Source organism: Cydia fagiglandana, chromosome 8, assembly GCF_963556715.1.
Source record: "Cydia fagiglandana chromosome 8, ilCydFagi1.1, whole genome shotgun sequence".
In the NCBI taxonomy this organism is placed as follows: domain Eukaryota; kingdom Metazoa; phylum Arthropoda; class Insecta; order Lepidoptera; family Tortricidae; genus Cydia; species Cydia fagiglandana.
The window spans coordinates 3712452-3732541 of NC_085939.1; positions in this window are offsets into that span (position 1 = coordinate 3712452).

Genomic DNA, 20090 nt, shown 5'->3' on the forward strand with positions numbered 1-20090 from the left:
TCCCTCATTCAACGCTTCGTACGTTCACGTAAGGCCATGTAGGCAAAGTGGTATCTGATCAATCCATTACTGGGCTCTGTCCAGCGGCGGGCTGTTAGGCCCGCAACTTGACAACACACATTTTCCATTTCCCCCCTCGTCCTTCAGATACGCCTCCTCCATAATTCAATCCATTCTGAATCCATTGTGCGATACATGGACTAGTTAGGTAGAGGTACTTTGTTATAATTAATTAATTACAACGTGTTCAGGAGGAACCCGAAAGATTTTAATAGTATACATCTAAATAAAACTTTTTTTTACGCCTGTTAATAAAATATTCTCTTTCAGAGCAACACAATTTAGTTTTTATTTTGTCGTGTCTCAACAGACACAATCACATATTATACAGGATGTGTCTGACCTTCGGGATTTAAATCCAGGGCTCGATTCTACTCGCTAAACTGAGCTACTTTTACTATGGCACCAACCACGAAATCCTGAAAAAAATTTTTACTTTTTCATATCGACGTTTCCTATGGAAAAGCCGAAATTTTTTCCGCGATTTTAGGGTTGGTCTCATAGTAAAAGTAGCTCAGTTTAGCGAGTAAAATCAAGCCCTGGATTTAAAGCCCCATGGTCAGACACACCATGTATACATATTCCTGATCATATTCAAAGACGGGCTTTTTGGAACTCGCCTAATTTTAGAGTTCAAGCCAATTAAATAAAAAACATCTTTTTATTGTTCCTTATTAGTGCAAACTTTTTTGTTATTGTTTCCCTATCCCTCAGTTTTTAACGGCCTCCTTGCCTAGTCGGTAGTGACCCTGCCTACGAAGCAGGAGGTCCCGGGTTCGAATGCTAGTGAGGGCATTTATGAATGTGTGTTCATCACAAATTTTTGTCCCTGAGACATGGATGTTTTCTATGTATAAAAGTATTAATATATGTGTATATTATATATATCGTCGTCTGGTACCCACAACACAAGCCTTATTGAGCTTACTGTGGGACTAGGTCGATCTGTGTAAAATTTTCCTATAATATTTATTTTATTTATTTATTAGCAAGATAGCCGAGTGTCCAGCGAACATCCAGCGAAAGGATAGATGTATTAACCCTTTAGTTGTAAAGTAATATCATGTTTTTCTCGAACCTATATATATTTTGTGACTTCCGGTTCAAAAGTACTGAAAGAGAGATTGATTCATCTCATTCAGTGGGATTTCGCCCGCTATAATCTGATTATCTTATTAACCTGTTTTGAGTACAAGAACCGTTTACATGCATAGATAAATACACCCCTATATAAGAGAATATCATCGAAGGCTAATACAATAAAGGAACTCGGAGAGACTACGAAGTCGCTAGTTCATTATCCAAATGGACTACAGCTATTTGATCCACTTATGTGATTGGCTGCAAGCATTATCTCTCCTCCACTGAATTGAAGCCATAAGTCTACCTCGTAACTCTCTCCACACTTACAATGTTTTCTAGAGATTTAGGTGCAGATTCTAATACCACAAAAATCTACGTAAGTGCCCTTATATCATCATCAAATTTATGGTGTAACACCGAAAAGACACCTTTCTTGATGGCTAAAAAGACCGATGCGAGTGCGAGACCAACATGGTCTACCGCATACGTTTGTGAAAAACGGTACTGAAATGTCCTTTTAAGTGTCACATTAAATATGCATTTTAATGATGATTATATATGTATGAAAACTAGAAAATTTGAGTCAGACCAGCTAACTCAGCAGCGACTTGAGCGAAGTGGCAGAGTGTGGAAGTATTTATGTAATACGGTGTGTCCGGTAATACGAGCAAAAAATTAAACTGTAGGCTGCACTCCTTAAACAGAGCGACATTTGTTATGTTCATCAAGTTGACTGAGTAGCCGAAAATGTACGATGAAAAATAATTATGCACAGTATAATAGAGACAATTAGAGGAAATAAGAGACGTCTACTCGCATAAGAGACACATTCCGCCAGGAAAGCTGTTTTACTGAGGAAATGAATAGCCTAAATTCACTAAGGCACTGATTTATAGTGTATAGTACACAAGTGTATAGAAATGAATATACATAATATTATAGAAAATGCACTATTTGGTCATTTTGCTCACCTACTTTGACAGCGCCTCGCCTTTTCCCGAGAACATAATTATTGAGCTGAATACATCTTACATTTTTTAATTTGCCCTCACTGCCCTAATATAATTGTATTCATTTAATTAATTAACCTGTATATTAGAATTATTATACCATTTGAATTTCATATTCCTGTCCCATTTCGTGAGATAAATGATACCTGATTTCAGTACTAACTTCAGCCTCTTAACATTTACATTCATTACTCTTGTTGATTCAAAGGAATCGGAATACTTGCTGGAGTCGGCTGATACAAGATAATGGACCAATCTCTTAGCGGGAGAGTCCACCTCGATAACTTATACGAAGAGTGCTGGCCGCGTACCTATTCTCATTGCTTACCGAAATTAACGACTATAAAAATGTGTTAAAGTAATAGAAAAATTAGTTTAGAGCGCTCACGGCATACAATTTAAGTCTCCTTATGTATAATATATATAGGGTGTTTGGTACATCGTTTGCCAAATTAAAACATATCTTCTCAGGCCTAGAAATTTTTAATTTGGCGCACATTTTTTTTTTCACATCTATGCCAGTTTTTCGTAAATTTCAAATTTTTACTTGCGTAGTAGTAAAAAAAACCATGGCCAATTTTGTTTTTCTAGGCATGAGAAGATAGCAAATGACTCAACCTATCTGCCGTTTTAATTTGGCAAACGATGTACCAAACAACCTGTATATAATAATAAGCAATGATAACTGCTTCCGCTGCACCAAAAATGCCGGAAAATGTACGATGTCTGATAATAAGTAATATTTAATTGTATGGTAAGACGTATTCATTATCTTCCTCACGTTTTTTCCGCATTTTGCCACTGCTCATGGGAACCTGGGTCTCCCACGATGGGGGGTATAGTAAAGCCCCCTCCAGACTATGTGCGTGAATCGCGGCGCGACGTCGCGGAGCGAACATATCGCGAAGTTGACGTATGACTCCACACTCGCACACTTCATGGCGATTTCGCAGTTTGGTTCGCGGCAATATGGCGGAACAGCATCAGCTGATCGAGTTTAACTGTTAGTTATCTATGGCATCATACGTGATTTAGCTGTTTTTCCATTTTGTTTTATTGTAAAACCGTAAAATATAGCTGCTTAATATAATATAATCATAATATAATTTATATTTATCTTGCCACAGAGGAGCCAAAATATTGTGTAATGTGGAGTCTTGCAAGTTCGCGCTTCGCGTCTCCTTTGACGCGGGCCGAAATATCCACAAAAAACGGAGAACAAGGCGCGAAGGCGTGAACAATCTGCGAAATCGACGCCACACTTGCGTTCGCGGCTTCGCCGGCGATTCACGCGCATAGTCTGGAGGGGGCTTAAGACGTATTATTAAGTCGAAAGCGAAGGATCCGCGCGAAATTTGAATTATAAATGTATTAAACTTATTAGCTATCTGAACCCGATAATGTAATACATACAATACAATTATGTTACATACAATACAAACAAATTAATAATACATAATATGTTATAAGTAAGTTATGCTGTGCCCTTACAGGGTCTATGTGAGACATTGTACATATATTATACTTGACATCTATTCTGTACCATGGTTGCAATAAAGAATTATGAATCGCCTTTTCATACAAACGTAATTTTTTTATTAAGTACCTACTAAGTATCTCTATCTTCATAAAAAAAATACTTATGTAAGAAAAGGCGATTTCGCGCGGGTAAAAGCATTTAAAATCTTTTAAGAAATCTTTTTCTCACCTATTTATTTTTTAAATAATAAAATAGTCGAATAAAACTGAAATGCAAATACATATTGCACAGGTTGAATACTACCTTTAGCTAGGCCCCCTGAGCGTTTATTTTGCCAGCGCTCTGTACACCACTGGAATATCTCCTCTGACTTATTTAGAAGCCCCTGATTTAAAAGATGTGTTTCGCCATCCCACATGAATTTAGTTCCATGGTAAACAGGCTATCATAATACGGGAATTTGCTGATCACGTTAGTATATAACTAACCTGTTTTTATAGATCCGGAACAATAAGTAATGATTCCTAAAAATGATAAGCATAATAAACAGGAAATCACAGATATACAACATTGCCAGTAATGAATTAAATACAAATAGTTAAGTTACAGCAAACACATACCAAGTGCGAGTTCTTTGTTTTAATTTTTTTTACGACGGATTCCCTCATTATAGTTTCACTTAGCATTTGACATAGGTAGAGATAGGTATTGTATTAGCACTATAGTAGGTATATATGTAAAGATAGACTGCTAATGAATCTTTCCCATTTGCTCCCACCAGGGACAGATGGAAATTACCATTCGATCGGGTATTCCAAGTTTTCTTGTCAAGAGGCTCGTCCTCCGTCGTGTCACTTCGGCTTCCCCGCGCGCCGCACGAGAGCCAGCCCTAAACAATTTACCTACTCATATTTTCAGTTCCTGTTCTTAGATATTAATTATAAATATCTAAGAACAGGAACTGTTTTTATGATAATAACATAGTTTTATTCAAAGAGCGTTGGTGGCCTAGATATCATTTGATATTTACCATTCGCTTTTCGGTGAAGGAAAACATCGTGAGGAAACCGGACTTATCCCGATAATACCTAGTTTACCCTCTGGGTGGAAAGTCAGATGGCAGTCGCTTTCGTAAAAACTAATAGTGCTTACGCCAATTCTTGGGATTAGTTGTCAAGCGCACTCCAGACTCCCATGAGCCGTGTCAAAAATGCCGGGATAACGCGAGGCAGATGACGATAAACATAGTTTTACTCAAAATATTTACAAGCTTTTATTTAGTTTCACCTGACCATTGTCTGTGTGTAATCAAATCTTGCAAGTTAAATTTGATCCACTTCCCGGTTTCCGATTGAGCTAAAATTTTGCTTACATATGTAAGTCGGGTGACAATGCAATATTATGGTGTCATCGAGCTGATCTGATGATGGAGACCGGAGTTGGCCATAGGAACTCTTAGTTGTGTTTGCTCAGAGCAAAAAAAGGTCAACCACGGCGTTGCATGACCAAGAGATTTCCTTTAGCAGGATTGGTCCTTAGGACCCAAGGATGGATTTAAGAAGTGGAGCCACCCAGATTTTTGATGCAGGTGGGGGGTGGGGGGGTTTTAAGCGTCTGCGACGTTTGAGGTTAATAATTCTTTAAGTTTAGGTTCTAAGTCAAGTTTAGTATCATTTTCAACTAAATCAAAGATGTAGATATAGATTTCATCGAAATCGGTTCAGCGTTTATTGATTTCCCATACAATCCTAACCTTACCTTTCTATTTAAGATTTTTTTTGGAATAAAAACTATCCTATGTTCTTCCCTGGGACTCAAACGATCTCTATACCAAATTTTATCTAAATCGGTTCAGCGGTTATTGAATCCGCTACAAATTTCCTCCCCCCTTTTCACACCCTTAAGGGATGATTATTGAGATTAAAAGTATGCTATGTTATTCCCCCATAAAATATGAAAACAAGTATTTTTTTCATATTTTATGTGTTTTTACTTCGGAATAGTGTCAATATGATATCAGAAATGAATTCGGCACCCCCGATTTATACGGAAACGATACCAAACTTGACCAGCTTAAATGATACAGATATCAAGATCAAGTTGAGAGAATAAATTTACATCAAAAATCTCGGTGGCTCCACTTCTTGAATCCATCCCAGGGTCCTAAGGACCAATCCTGCCAAAGCAAATCTCTTGTTCATGCAACGCCGTATATTAGCTCCAGCGCCATCCGCTATCTGTGATAAAACAACGAAACCTCTAATTGTGTTTGGGGTTTTTAGAATTATCTCGATGAGTATTAATTGCCTGTGGAAAGAAAAGTAGAGTCAGCGATAAAAGCTTGTACCAAAAAAAAATTTTTGCCAAAAACTTTTTTCCAGTAGGTACGACGAAGCAAGCGAGATATATCTCCTACAATTACTAGACGGAAATGAGATCGGCGGATTATATCGTCGACTGATGAAGACTCGAGATGAACAGGATGAAAAAACAATTAAGATAAGATATTAATATCTACAGTCGCGGTTTTCTTTATACTTACTGAAGATTACAAATCTTCTGATAAGTACATATTTACAAGCTTTTATTTAGTTTCACCTGACCGTTGTCTGTCTGTCTGTGTGTGTGTAATCAAATCTTGCAAGTTAAATTTGATCCACTTCCCGGTTTCCGATTTAGCTGAAATCTTGCATGCATGTATAAATCGCATGACAATGCAATATTATGGTACCATCGAGTTGATCTGATGATGGAGACAGGAGGTGGCCATAGGAACTCCGTGATGAAACAATGCAACCTAATTGTGTTAGGGGTTTTTAGGATTGTCTCGATGAGTATTAGTTGTCTGTCCTAAAACAAAAATACAGTCAGCGATAAAAAGCTTGTACCAAAAATGAAATTTTTGCCAAAAACTTATTTATTAGTAGGTAGAGCCGTCTAAGAGCTAACCTTCCACCAACTTAAACAAAACAAAGTGAGAGACTGTCATTGTCAAACGTTATAATTTCATAGAAATTTAACAATTACTATGATGTGAGACATGTGAGACTTAAATCTGACATATATACCTACCTATCATTTGCTATCATCTATCAATGAAAGTGTACCCCATGCAGTGCAAAATGTCATTTCAAACGTCAAACTTCTGTGAAATTATGACGTATAGATAACACTTGCTCTGCGTGGGCTGCCAAAATCGCTACAGACGTTTCTTGGCCTAACTCTATTTGATTTGATTTGCTAACGCCAAGCGCGCACCACGATTTTAATTTTTGCGACACGATTTTAGAATCGCGCTGTAATTTATCGCAGAAAATTCAGTGCGCGCACTGCGATGAAAAAGTCGACGATTTGTTCATTCTCGACATGGATGTCGTACCAGTCGCTTGTCGTGAAACAATATGCAATGGCTGTATGACTGAGTATTTATACTACAAAGGTGATCTCCTTCTATTTCTATAATTAAACGGTCAACATCTAGCGTCTCATCTTGTAACTCCATTGGAGAAGCAGGTTCCGATATGTTGACGCTTGGAGAGCGAAATGCCGACTGAGGTCCCGGCTGCGATTTTATTACCGCAGTGCGCGCGGAGCCATACAGCTTCGTATGCTGCAATTCACTTTGCGACAATCGCGTCGCGCGCTGTCGCGGAAAAATGTAACAAATCACAATTTTAAAATCGCTGCGATTTTTTTGTCGCATATGCGCGCACCGCCATATAAACCCATACGTTACATTTCTGCGACTAAATTATCGCGCGACAAAAAATCGTGGTGCGCGCTTGGCTTGAGACAATATTTTGACGTTGTCAACATGCGCGCTGTACCAAAGAATATAATAGTAGGTACCTACTACCGTACAGAAAGGACACTTCCTACAAACCCGAAGTTTGACAGCGGTTCAGGGTCGAACCATGCTATCCCTTTCAAATATATGGCACTATCCCTTTCGGCTATTTAGGGTTGTCAAAATTCAAGTGATTATCTTATCTGTGGTCGAGCACGCAAAAGGAAGTCAAGCGGTGCCAACCCTAATAATTGCTCGGAGCAATGCTGAGCCGAACGGAGTCGAGTTTGACCGAAGTGAGGAGTGTCTCCCCACTGGCTGTACAGACAAGTCGCTTGCGGGTTAATTCCCGTGGGGTCATTTTTGAGCTTTTGTCAGACTGCTATAGTTACGTACCTATTTAAGTTGATTACAGCCACCCAAGGGGTTAAATTATTATAAAAACTCAAAGCCCTAATTAGCCAGCCTGTAATCATTTTATCACTAAACGTCAAAGTTCCGAGCATTCAATTTCTCAAATAATAGCCCTAATACTTAGTCATTGTACAATAGGCAACGTAGATCCGAGCTATTTGAACAAAAGCCAGTCAAATGACCCATTGAACGTACGTCCAAATCTAAATCCAACCGAAATTGTATAGCTACAAAATGTCTCCAACAGACTGGTGGGTTTCTGACGGCTATTACTTACAACGCAATATCAAATTGCTTTCAATTTATTTCGCAATTGCCGTCTTTGAGTTTCGCTTTGTAGGGGCCTCTGACGTCGGTCCGAGGCAACAATAAAATGTATTCGTCTCCGGAATGTTTAATATGGGGAAAAGTTTAATAACGCGTCCGCCCGGGCAGCGGGCAGCGTCGGTCAGCGCGCCTGTGCGACCCGCTTCGGCGATAAATCAAATCTACCTCTAAGAAAACGCGTCCAAAACCGCAGCGGAATAATGTTTTCAATATCTAAGTACTTAGTTATTTCCCTCGAATACAGTTATGTTGCCTAATATTGCATTATTATAGCTTCTCTATACGATGGCCCAGTGCTGGACCAGCGAGATGGCCATGCGATGGTTATGGTACTTATGGTTCGTCTAACTCTACACGATGGCCTAGCACTGGAACAGCGAGATGGTCATGCGATGGTTGAGAGCACTCACTATGAAATGGGCCACGTATGTATATGGGTGTACGTGGCGCACCATCGCTGGCCCACTACCTTGGATGTGCGGACGAAAAACCGACACCGTGGCCAATGGCCATTCCATCGCTATCCCGCGGCGCCATATGCAATCCGACACCAGTGGTACAGACCAATGAATGAAAGAAGGAATTAATTAAGGAGTTTAATTTCTATTGGACATCATAGGCGGGACAGCAATAGGTATAATTACGAGCGTGCGATAGAGATAGGAACAGGTGGGTCAATGTACAAAATTCTTGATGCTTAACGTTCTTTCTCTAGACAGGGTTGGGTAGGTAGTAGGTAAGGTGGTGGTACTATAGTTCGTTTTTTTAGCATTAGAAAGAACTTGAAATAAGGCAAGCTATCTTGACATGTCTTTTAATAGAAAAGCGCTTTTTTTAAAATCAGTAACTATTACTTATGAAAGCAGAAGAATATAAATAATCGTATTAGATTCATAATTGTTACATATTTGCCGTTATTACGTTACGTATTATTTTTAAAATGTGTTTTTCAATTAAAAGACACATCAAGATTGTTTACCTTATTTCTATGCTAAAAAAACTAACTATAGTGCTCGACATGCTATTGCCCAATAGATAACACCCTGCTGTCAGCTCTATTGACAATGACTTAGGTTTCACTATGACATGTACATGGGACCGCGTCGAGCACCAATACCACCACCTTACCTATGTACCTACTTTCGCATTCATAATATTAGTAGGTAGGTAGGTATGTGGTGCCGCGGCGAGGCGCCCGCGGCGCGTCTGCGACACATTTTTTTTTTTTTTTTTTCATTTATTTAGGTAAACAAACAACCACTACAAGTTATACTTATTTAACTATAATTGCTATAATATCTACAATATGTGTGGCCCACACCGCTTACCACTTATTACTATAGATAATGTAATGTTCATTCAGAGCCGAACTAATCACCGGACTCCCGGTGTCAACAACAACATAGAATGGTGAGGTAGTTATATAAATATACATTTATTATGAAATACAGTGTGAGAAACTAGAAGAACTACTTAGTCTGTAGAGCGTGTTAAAGTCTCAATAATATGTTTTTTATAAACACTTAAACTACAACCAAAAATATCTATGTGATTAAATTTTTTATTGTATGTACTGACAAGTCTGCGCAGAGGAGCGCGCTCACCAGCGTGCGTGCGGCAGCGGCCGGTTACAAACAGCTGGTGAGGGCGCGCCTCTCGCTGTCTACTGCGGCTGGGTACTCTATAGCAAAGTTTGTTATTGAGAGCAATACAGTCAAACTGATTATTACAGATGCCGTATAGTACTAATGCTTCAAGTAATGAGCGCCTAGAACTAAGATCTAACATACAGTATTTGTTAAGTAACTCTGGATAAGATAATCTACTGCGATGACAACGATAGTACATAGTATTTAGAAATTTTTTTTGAACGGTCTCGAGGGCCTCATTATATTTATTGTAATAAGGGTTCCAAACAGATACATTGTGTTCTAGTTGAGAGCGAATTAGTGACTTGAATAGGTGCAAATATGTGTTCGGATGACGAAATTCGGTACTAGAGCGCATTACAAACCCATACATTTTAAACGCTTTACTGATTACATTATTTACATGTTGATCAAGATGTAACTTTGAATCTAATGTAATTCCAAGATCTCTTATTGAATGGGCTATGGTTAGTTTGGTGTTACATAAGTAATATGAGTCATCTAAAGTTAATCTTTTTTTTGTAAATTTGATAAGTTTACATTTATCCATATTGAGTCTAAGTTTATTGGCATGACAATAGTCCGAGAAGCGGTTTAAATCCTGCTGAAATTTCTCACAGTCGTTGTAATTGCTAACAGTATGATATATTTTGAGGTCATCTGCATAGAGTAGGATATTACAATAGTTAAAGCAGGAACTTATATCGTTTATGAATATTGCGAATAGCAGTGGACCTAAAATGGATCCCTGTGGGACTCCGGAGCTGATTGTAGTAGCATGTGACTCATATCCCTTTATAGTAATTTTTTGAGTGCGGTTTGTAATATAAGATTTGAACCAACGCCATAAGTTTCCACGTATCCCATTAAAAGCTATCTTTTCCAGAAGCAATTGGTGGTCCACCCTGTCAAAGGCCTTTCTGAAGTCAGTGTAAACACTGTCTACCTGTATGTTATTATCTAGGCTTTCGAATAAGTACGTTGTATAGACAAGAAGATTCGTAGTTGTTGAACGACGTTGAACGAAACCGTGCTGATTTGAAATTAGTTGATTATGTATACTGGGGTAAATTTTTTTATGCACTAATTTTTCGAAAACCTTTGACAGGGTGGATAAAATAGATATCGGTCTGTAATTCTCGATCAATTGTTTGGATCCTCCCTTATGTACTGGTACAATGTTTGCCGTTTTCCATATAGATGGGAAAACTCCATCATTTAGGCATTTGTTATATAAAATAGTAAGCGGTACACTTATTGATTTTGCAACTTTTTTAAGGAATATAGGAGGGATATTGTCGGGGCCTTTACCTTTAGATACGTCTAGTTGGTTTAGTTCATGGGTAATATTATTTGTAGATATATGTATATTGTGTATGTTTATATGAGAAGTCGGATTATTTTCGGTGATATCAAGATCGTCAGTTACTGTCGAAGGTTCGAAGACTGAGAGAAAGAATGCCGAAAACATATTGCAAATTTCTACTAAGTCACTGGATTGTACATTTTGATATGACATAGTGTTAGGAATCTGTGAAGAATGTTTACGATTCGAAATGTAAGTCCAAAAGTATTTTACATTGCCTTGTATGCTATTCTCTACTACATTTAAGTATTTATTATAACATTTAATTGATTCCGCTTTAAATCGACTCCTTAGCTTGGAAAAGGTCTCATAATCGACTAAATTTTTGTATTTTTTCCATTTTACCCACGCTTGTTTTTTATTTTTGTATATGTGTATTAATGCAGGGGAAAACCAACGGGGAAATTTAGCGGAATATGCTTTTTTATATGGAATATATTTTTTTACTATTGTGTAGATACGTTCGTAAAACTGGGTTACCGCACAATCAGCTGATAAGTTGTTGAAGAGGTCAGCCCATGGAATTGATTCAAGTTCTTTACTAATAACTGTGTAGTCAGCTTTGTCGAAACAATATTTATATTTTGGCGGCGGGGAAATGGTTTTATTTTGATTCTTAAATGGTACTAAAACGTAAAACGGGGGGTGGTGGTCATCAGGAGGTACAAGGGTGACGGGAGCTCGGAAACACGTACAATTGGAATCGGCGGTGAGGAATAAATCTAAAATCTTCCCCCCTCTGTTGTAGAATATATTATACTGAGTAAGGTTATATATCTCGATAAAATCAATAAGGCACTTTTCGCGAAGGGATATATGTTCGTTTGAAATTATACTTAAATGGTTTCCTTGATCTTGCCAAGCGAGCGAGGAGTAATTATAATCTCCAACAATCCAGTAACTACTTATTTCGGCTTCTGATAGCAGTTCGTGTAACTGTTCAAAATGTATTTCATACGTTAAGGAAGGTTGCTGCGGTGGAATATACACTGCACTAATGACGTGTTTCCTATTTTGACCAACCAATATTTCGACGATTATGTTATCTACAAGAGGCGGAAGCGCAGGTCGACCGGGCGGCGCGGGCAGCGGCGCGCGCGCGGCCGCGCGGTGCTGGCGCAGCACGGCCACGAGCACGCCGCCACCGATGCCGCGCCCGCTGCCCGCGCAATCCCTATCGCAACGGAACACTGCATAACGTGAATCCATAAATTCATTATTAGCTATATCTGGGCATAACCAGGTTTCCGTTAAAATAATTACGTCATAGTCATGAGAAAGAATATTCATATACAGAGTATTTAATTTTGTACGAAGGCCCCGACAGTTCTGGTAATATACAGAATAATTACTATCCATTATGAAATTGTGATACATTATAAATGTTCTTAATATGCATTAAACTTAAAGGCATTTTATTTACAATACACGAGTATATGTCGTGTCCCGCATAGTATAGGTACTTATATAATAGACCGCTCTGACAATGTCGTACTGTAGGCATAGGTAAAAAGTTAGTAAAGAATACGTATAACATACTCATCAGTAGACATGAGAATTTGGTAATTACACGGCAATTACGAAATTGCATTGAATTTCCATAAAAATAATAAACGTGCACGCGTCTTATTGTGTCAGGAACTCGTCGCTGATAACTTAAGTAGGTCAAGGTCACTTCGTATGGCGAGTACTGGAGATGTGTCTTCTAAATAATAGCCCTAATACTTAGTCATTGTACAATAGGCAACGTAGATCCGAGCTATTTGAACAAAAGCCAGTCAAATGACCCATTGAACGTACGTCCAAATCTAAATCCAACCGAAATTGTATAGCTACAAAATGTCTCCAACAGACTGGTGGGTTTCTGACGGCTATTACTTACAACGCAATATCAAATTGCTTTCAATTTATTTCGCAATTGCCGTCTTTGAGTTTCGCTTTGTAGGGGCCTCTGACGTCGGTCCGAGGCAACAATAAAATGTATTCGTCTCCGGAATGTTTAATATGGGGAAAAGTTTAATAACGCGTCCGCCCGGGCAGCGGGCAGCGTCGGTCAGCGCGCCTGTGCGACCCGCTTCGGCGATAAATCAAATCTACCTCTAAGAAAACGCGTCCAAAACCGCAGCGGAATAATGTTTTCAATATCTAAGTACTTAGTTATTTCCCTCGAATACAGTTATGTTGCCTAATATTGCATTATTATAGCTTCTCTATACGATGGCCCAGTGCTGGACCAGCGAGATGGCCATGCGATGGTTATGGTACTTATGGTTCGTCTAACTCTACACGATGGCCTAGCACTGGAACAGCGAGATGGTCATGCGATGGTTGAGAGCACTCACTATGAAATGGGCCACGTATGTATATGGGTGTACGTGGCGCACCATCGCTGGCCCACTACCTTGGATGTGCGGACGAAAAACCGACACCGTGGCCAATGGCCATTCCATCGCTATCCCGCGGCGCCATATGCAATCCGACACCAGTGGTACAGACCAATGAATGAAAGAAGGAATTAATTAAGGAGTTTAATTTCTATTGGACATCATAGGCGGGACAGCAATAGGTATAATTACGAGCGTGCGATAGAGATAGGAACAGGTGGGTCAATGTACAAAATTCTTGATGCTTAACGTTCTTTCTCTAGACAGGGTTGGGTAGGTAGTAGGTAAGGTGGTGGTACTATAGTTCGTTTTTTTAGCATTAGAAAGAACTTGAAATAAGGCAAGCTATCTTGACATGTCTTTTAATAGAAAAGCGCTTTTTTTAAAATCAGTAACTATTACTTATGAAAGCAGAAGAATATAAATAATCGTATTAGATTCATAATTGTTACATATTTGCCGTTATTACGTTACGTATTATTTTTAAAATGTGTTTTTCAATTAAAAGACACATCAAGATTGTTTACCTTATTTCTATGCTAAAAAAACTAACTATAGTGCTCGACATGCTATTGCCCAATAGATAACACCCTGCTGTCAGCTCTATTGACAATGACTTAGGTTTCACTATGACATGTACATGGGACCGCGTCGAGCACCAATACCACCACCTTACCTATGTACCTACTTTCGCATTCATAATATTAGTAGGTAGGTAGGTATGTGGTGCCGCGGCGAGGCGCCCGCGGCGCGTCTGCGACACAATGGTTAATTAAATGTTAACAAACGCCCTCGTCGCCTAATTGGAAGTGTTGCCTATTATCCTTACGTTCCCGTGGACTTCCCGACTCGAGTACACTCTACACTTTTCATTCTGTCGGAGCTGCCTTTGTTTTGATTTTTAAGGTTCCGTGCGGATTTTTAGTACTTAGGTACATTCAATTGATACCTAAAACGGGACTTATATAGGTATTATTTGCAATCACAGCGATATAGTTGAAAATGACTACCTCAATAAATAAATGTGACGTCCCACGGTCAAAGGGTAATCTACAATAAATAAGCTATCGATAACACAAAAGATCAACCTCCTAAGTTGCGTAGTTACAGAGACATGATTTTTTGAAAATAATGTTGTGAAATGAGCAACTTTACGATAGAGAAGTTTTAAGTTTAGCCGCCTAAAAAACTATGTTCCTGAAGTAAGTTACATAGTTGACTACAAATAATAATACCTTATATATCTGAGATTAAAAAAACGTTGCGACTTGTTCTGTAATGCAAATAGAAACCTTTGATATCGACTGATTTATGTGTATACTAACCAGTCTCTTGAAAATAAAGTTTTATTTCATTTTCACGATTGATTGCATGCAATCAATGAGCTCTCAAGATTTAAATTTTATCTATTAGAAAACGACACTAAGAGACAGTTTAAGCAAAAAACAATACCGATTTAGAGGTGAAAATGTATTTTCTGACTTTTTCATATAAAATCAGAAAATTGAATATTTTTACTTTTAATGTAACACACAGTCAATTTTTCTGAGCACATATGAAAGATATTCTGTCATTCAAATGAAATAAATCCTAAAACCCCAACTAAATACTATATTTAACCCCTTATGCCACTTTAAACTTACATAACAATAACAGTATTTGCTCCATACATTTACGAAAAGGTACCTTATGGAAATAAGTCAAATAATACATCACTACAAAACATCAATCACATTGAAGCTTTTATCTTTTATGAATAGAAAATATTAATTTAAATTAAACTGCCACAAATTTAATTGGTTCTTCGTCATAATAATCTTAAAAAGGACCAATAATTTGTATGTAATGAAAAGGTACCTTGTGGTTAAGTTACATGATGAGGCATGATGATGATGGAACAGTTAGGATAAACTAATAAAATAATATTTTGGGGTAAAGATGTTATAAATCGTCTATTTCTTATCAATAATATATTTTGGTTGGTTAAGACAAGCGGCATTGAGGTTCAATGACCTTAGATATTCCATAAGGTAATGCGTCGGGTATTGGCATTTTTCAGCAAACCAATGGCTGATTTATTGCATGCGACCAAACCAAATGAAGATTATTCTAGTTAAGAAAGACTTGACGAGAGTAACTTTAGTATATATAATAGCAGGCTACTTGGATTTATAATGTCGGTCGATGTACGGTTATAATATTTGCTAGGCGCCCCAACCAGAACTGAAATTATCAAATTAGTTTTGCAGAATGCTAATACAGTTCTCTACCAAACTTCTTTTCCCGTATTGACTAGTTTTTTTGGAAATTTTCAACCTTTTTTCCATAAGGTACCTTTTTACTAAACTCTGAGACGACGTTACTAGGCTTATAACTAACTTATAACAAAAATAAAAACAGGTAAACAAACGTTACGCATTAAGGTTTGAGATCACACAATAAAAAAAAATTGAACATTTTTTCACCTCTTTACAAAACATTTCATATCTCCGAAACTAGAAACCCTCATAAGGTACCTTTTCCCGTGGAACGTCACAAATAAACATGTCTGATTATAAGACAAATAAAACAAAAGATAATTGCGATTAACTCCTAAACTCGATTATTACATTATTATTAAATTAAAATTATTATCTGTCATAAGATTATAGTCCGTTTTTTTTAGCATTAGAAAGAACTTCGCAGAAGTTCGCTTGTGGTTCTAAATCTGGCACTTTTAGCGGTAACAATTTGAAGTAAATTATATGTATTGACCATGCTATATTAGATAATCCAATAATTATTAACAATTAATGAGCCTGATAGAAACTGCACGCTTACTTCTGCGGAGTTCTTTCTAATGCTAAAAAAAACGAACTATAGACCAAGAAAAGTCTGCAACGATTTTGATAATAATCACAAAATTTCATGGAAGTTTGACGTTTAAAATAACACTTGCACTGCGTAGGTTATCTAGGTAGGTTAGGCTATCAAAATCGCTGCAGACTTATCTTCGTCTAACTTTACTCTACCTACCCATTCTCCGATTGAAGACCGATAACTAGGAATTTATTTATTTATTTATTTAAACATTATTGCACAAAAGAAAACTTATCGTACAAAAGGCGGACTTAATGCCAAAAGCATTCTCTACCAGTCAACCTTAAGGCAAAGCAATTATAATCCTTAAGGAATTATAATCGTACCTAACTAAATTATTTTATTTGCAAATGCGATTATTTAATTATAATATCGACCAAGGAAATCACCAAGGCATTGGAGTAACATAGAAAGCGGGACAGGTTTGAAAACTGCTTATTTTTTTAGTATAGTACCTAAGTACATAACATATATGTATAGTATGTGCTGTATCTGCCTCCCATTACAAGGACAGGGCCAGTAATGTATCTACCTAGGTACTTAAAGATTTATTGATCTGGGCCTAGATTTGCCGCCCATTTTTTCGTCTATTTTTAATGACTTGTGGTCATTGGCGCACTGACCACAAGTTTCACAAGCCCCGATCCATATTTGGCTTATTTGGCCCCAGAAAAAAAATACCCTAAAAGGGGTAGGTATTTTTCCAAGCCGATTTGTGTGTCCCACTATTAGTGCTGCTGAGAGTGACTTTGATTTTCACAGAAGTGTTACTTCCGGCCATTAATTTGTTATGGAAGCTGTCCGGATCGTCCCGCCAACACCACCTGGGCCTGCCTCGCCTAACGCCCCTCTACCAGAATACACTTGGTGGCTAAACTAGCATACCTACTCGGATCCAGATAGACGTGAACAGCCCAGTCCCATGATTTTTTTGCCTACGTCAGCAATGCGGCAGCGGTAGCTATTTGTGTGTCCCACTGCTGGGCAAAGGCATGGTATAATAATATACTCCGCCTGGTACTCTCTTCCCGTCTTTTCTAGGTCACCTGACTGACACAAGCCTACGTCATCATGCGACAACGCTATATGATAATATGCGATAGCGCTATATATAGCGGCCATGTTATTGTGACGTAGGCTTGTGTCACTCTGGGAAGAGAAGACCATGTTTTATTAGACTATGGGCAAAGGTCTCTCCCCTGGTTCTCCATGACTCCCGATTTAGCGCTTCCCTCGGCCAGGCAACAATACAATAGGCAATAGGTTGGTGTGGGCAATAGGTATTACTGAATCGCAATTAAAAAGGGATTGAGATAGCTGTCAATCCATATTGATTTTGACGTAAGTGTATGGAAATCTGTTATTTCTAATCCCTTTCTGATCGCGGCATGATAATAGTATATATCTACAATAATTTAATCTGTGTTATCGCAGCAACTGTCAACCTCCGCCAGAAGATCGCTTAGCGCTAATTAAAAAGAGGCATTAATTCAAGTAGCCCATTACGAAGAAGGCAATTTCATTTCCTTAATGAATTACGGCTAAAGCAAATAAATTGCGCGTTATTTTAAGGGCTCCCGATGATATGCTTGGTTTAAGCGGGAAATTATGCATCAGGCAATTTAGTTGTTAGCCTTATTCTTTAATTTTGATCAGATACAATACTTCAAACATCATAATTTCATCATCTCCTCCTCAAATTTATGCAAAGCAGTATTCGACACATGGTAGGAAAATTATTTCCATCTTGGGCGTAACACACTTGAATCCCTCACTACGCTTTGGATTCTATTTTAGAAATCCACGTTATTCTTGGGATTCTATTAAAGTAGGTATCTATTCTTCGCTTCGTTCAGGACACAATGTACGCCCTTGCCGTAAATATGTAATTTTGCTCCCTTGTGACACAATCTACTATTAAACGATTGTTAAGCTTTACGCATTGATCCCCATCAATGACAATTAAAGGCAAGCCAGTACCGTCAGTAGATGAAGGCGGCAAATTTTTAAAATGCAGGCGCGAAAGGTTTTGTTACCATACAAAACCGATGCCTGAAAATGAAATTTCATGCAATTTGATGCGATGAAATTTCGCGCCTTTTCCTACAAAGTGGGTTTGCAAGAGTAGAAGGGCTCAAAATTATCTTATATGTCGCATGTGAGCATTATGGTAACATTCCATTTCTAACCGCAGCTGCACTACCGGTACTGAACGCGTCGCTGTCATTGTCAATTTCCATAGTAAAATGAACAGTAATGCAGCTGTCGTTGGAAATGGACTGTCACCTTTATAAATATATTCTTTAGCCCCCTCCAGAATATGCGCGTGAATCGCGGGCGAAGCCGCGAACGCGAGTGTGGAGTCGATTTCGCTGTCTGCGAAAATCGACACCACACTCGCGTTCGCGGCTTCGCGCCGCGATTCGCGCACGAGTGTGGAGGGGGCTTTTGATGTGAGCGTGCTTGCCAAGGCCTATTGACTTCCTTGGAATGACGTGACCCTTCAAAATTGTACATGTGTGCTCCGTTTCTAGAGCTGGATTGCCAGTAATTACCATTAAAATATTTTACTACAGCAACATTGCTAGAACTGGCTTTCTCTAGGAACAAATCCAATTATTTTATCAAATATCAAATTTTGATTTGTATTTTATGAAGTAGTCAAAGTCATATGTAAATGATTATTTATTTTTTGAAACATGTAAATTATTATCTATTTCAGTTTGTCTTTGTCTATGTTCATAAAATCTACGAAGGGTAGACGTGCCTCTACCCTCCTTGATAAAATTAAAAAAAAATCTTTGTCAATAGGCCTCTTTGATAGTCCTTGATTTGGGTCTGGCCGGTAAGAACATAGACAAGACAAAAGTCTGTAATGTCAATGCTGTCATTTAAGTCATTTAACGCAAAAATAATTGTTTTCATATAAAACGATTTATTCACTTGAAATTTATTTATTTAAGTACATATTAATTAATTAATAAAAACTATATCTATGTACGACGTACATATGTACGAGCAACATAATATATCTAAATGCGTCTTCGCGCAGACTTAGTTAAATTTAAACCGTTGCATCTCTTGCTGTATCCGGCAATCAATGGCGACTTCAATAATTATTCTTATCCAGATTATGAAAAGCCCTAATGTGTGTGTAGAAACCGTTGTAGTAAACCAGAAACAGCGATAATTTCAAGGTAAGAAATATATTAATCTTTAAATAAAAATGAGCGTACTAATTACCAAATTCAAATATAATAATCTTGACTATCCCCGTATGTCCCGCGGACGCTATATCGCGTCCGAAATTATAATCTAAATTCATCATAGACGTAAGCCCTCACATTGTTTACGAGTAAGCTGGTAAATTACCTTACCTACCTACCTTACCCTACCTACCTACCTTACCTTACCTACCTACCTACCTTACCTTACCTACCTTAGCTACCTACCTACCTACCTACCTACCTACCTTACCTACCTACCTACCTACCTACCTACCTACCTACCCTTACCTTTCCTTACCTTAGGAATTAGCGACGTTAGTAATTAGGATGTTAGATTATATTGTTTAATTTGTGACTATTTTGTTTTAGAAAGTGAATCAGCAGATGGCTTCAGCGTGAGATAATAATATAATCCTGGGCCGTCATATGATTTCTTGGAAAAAG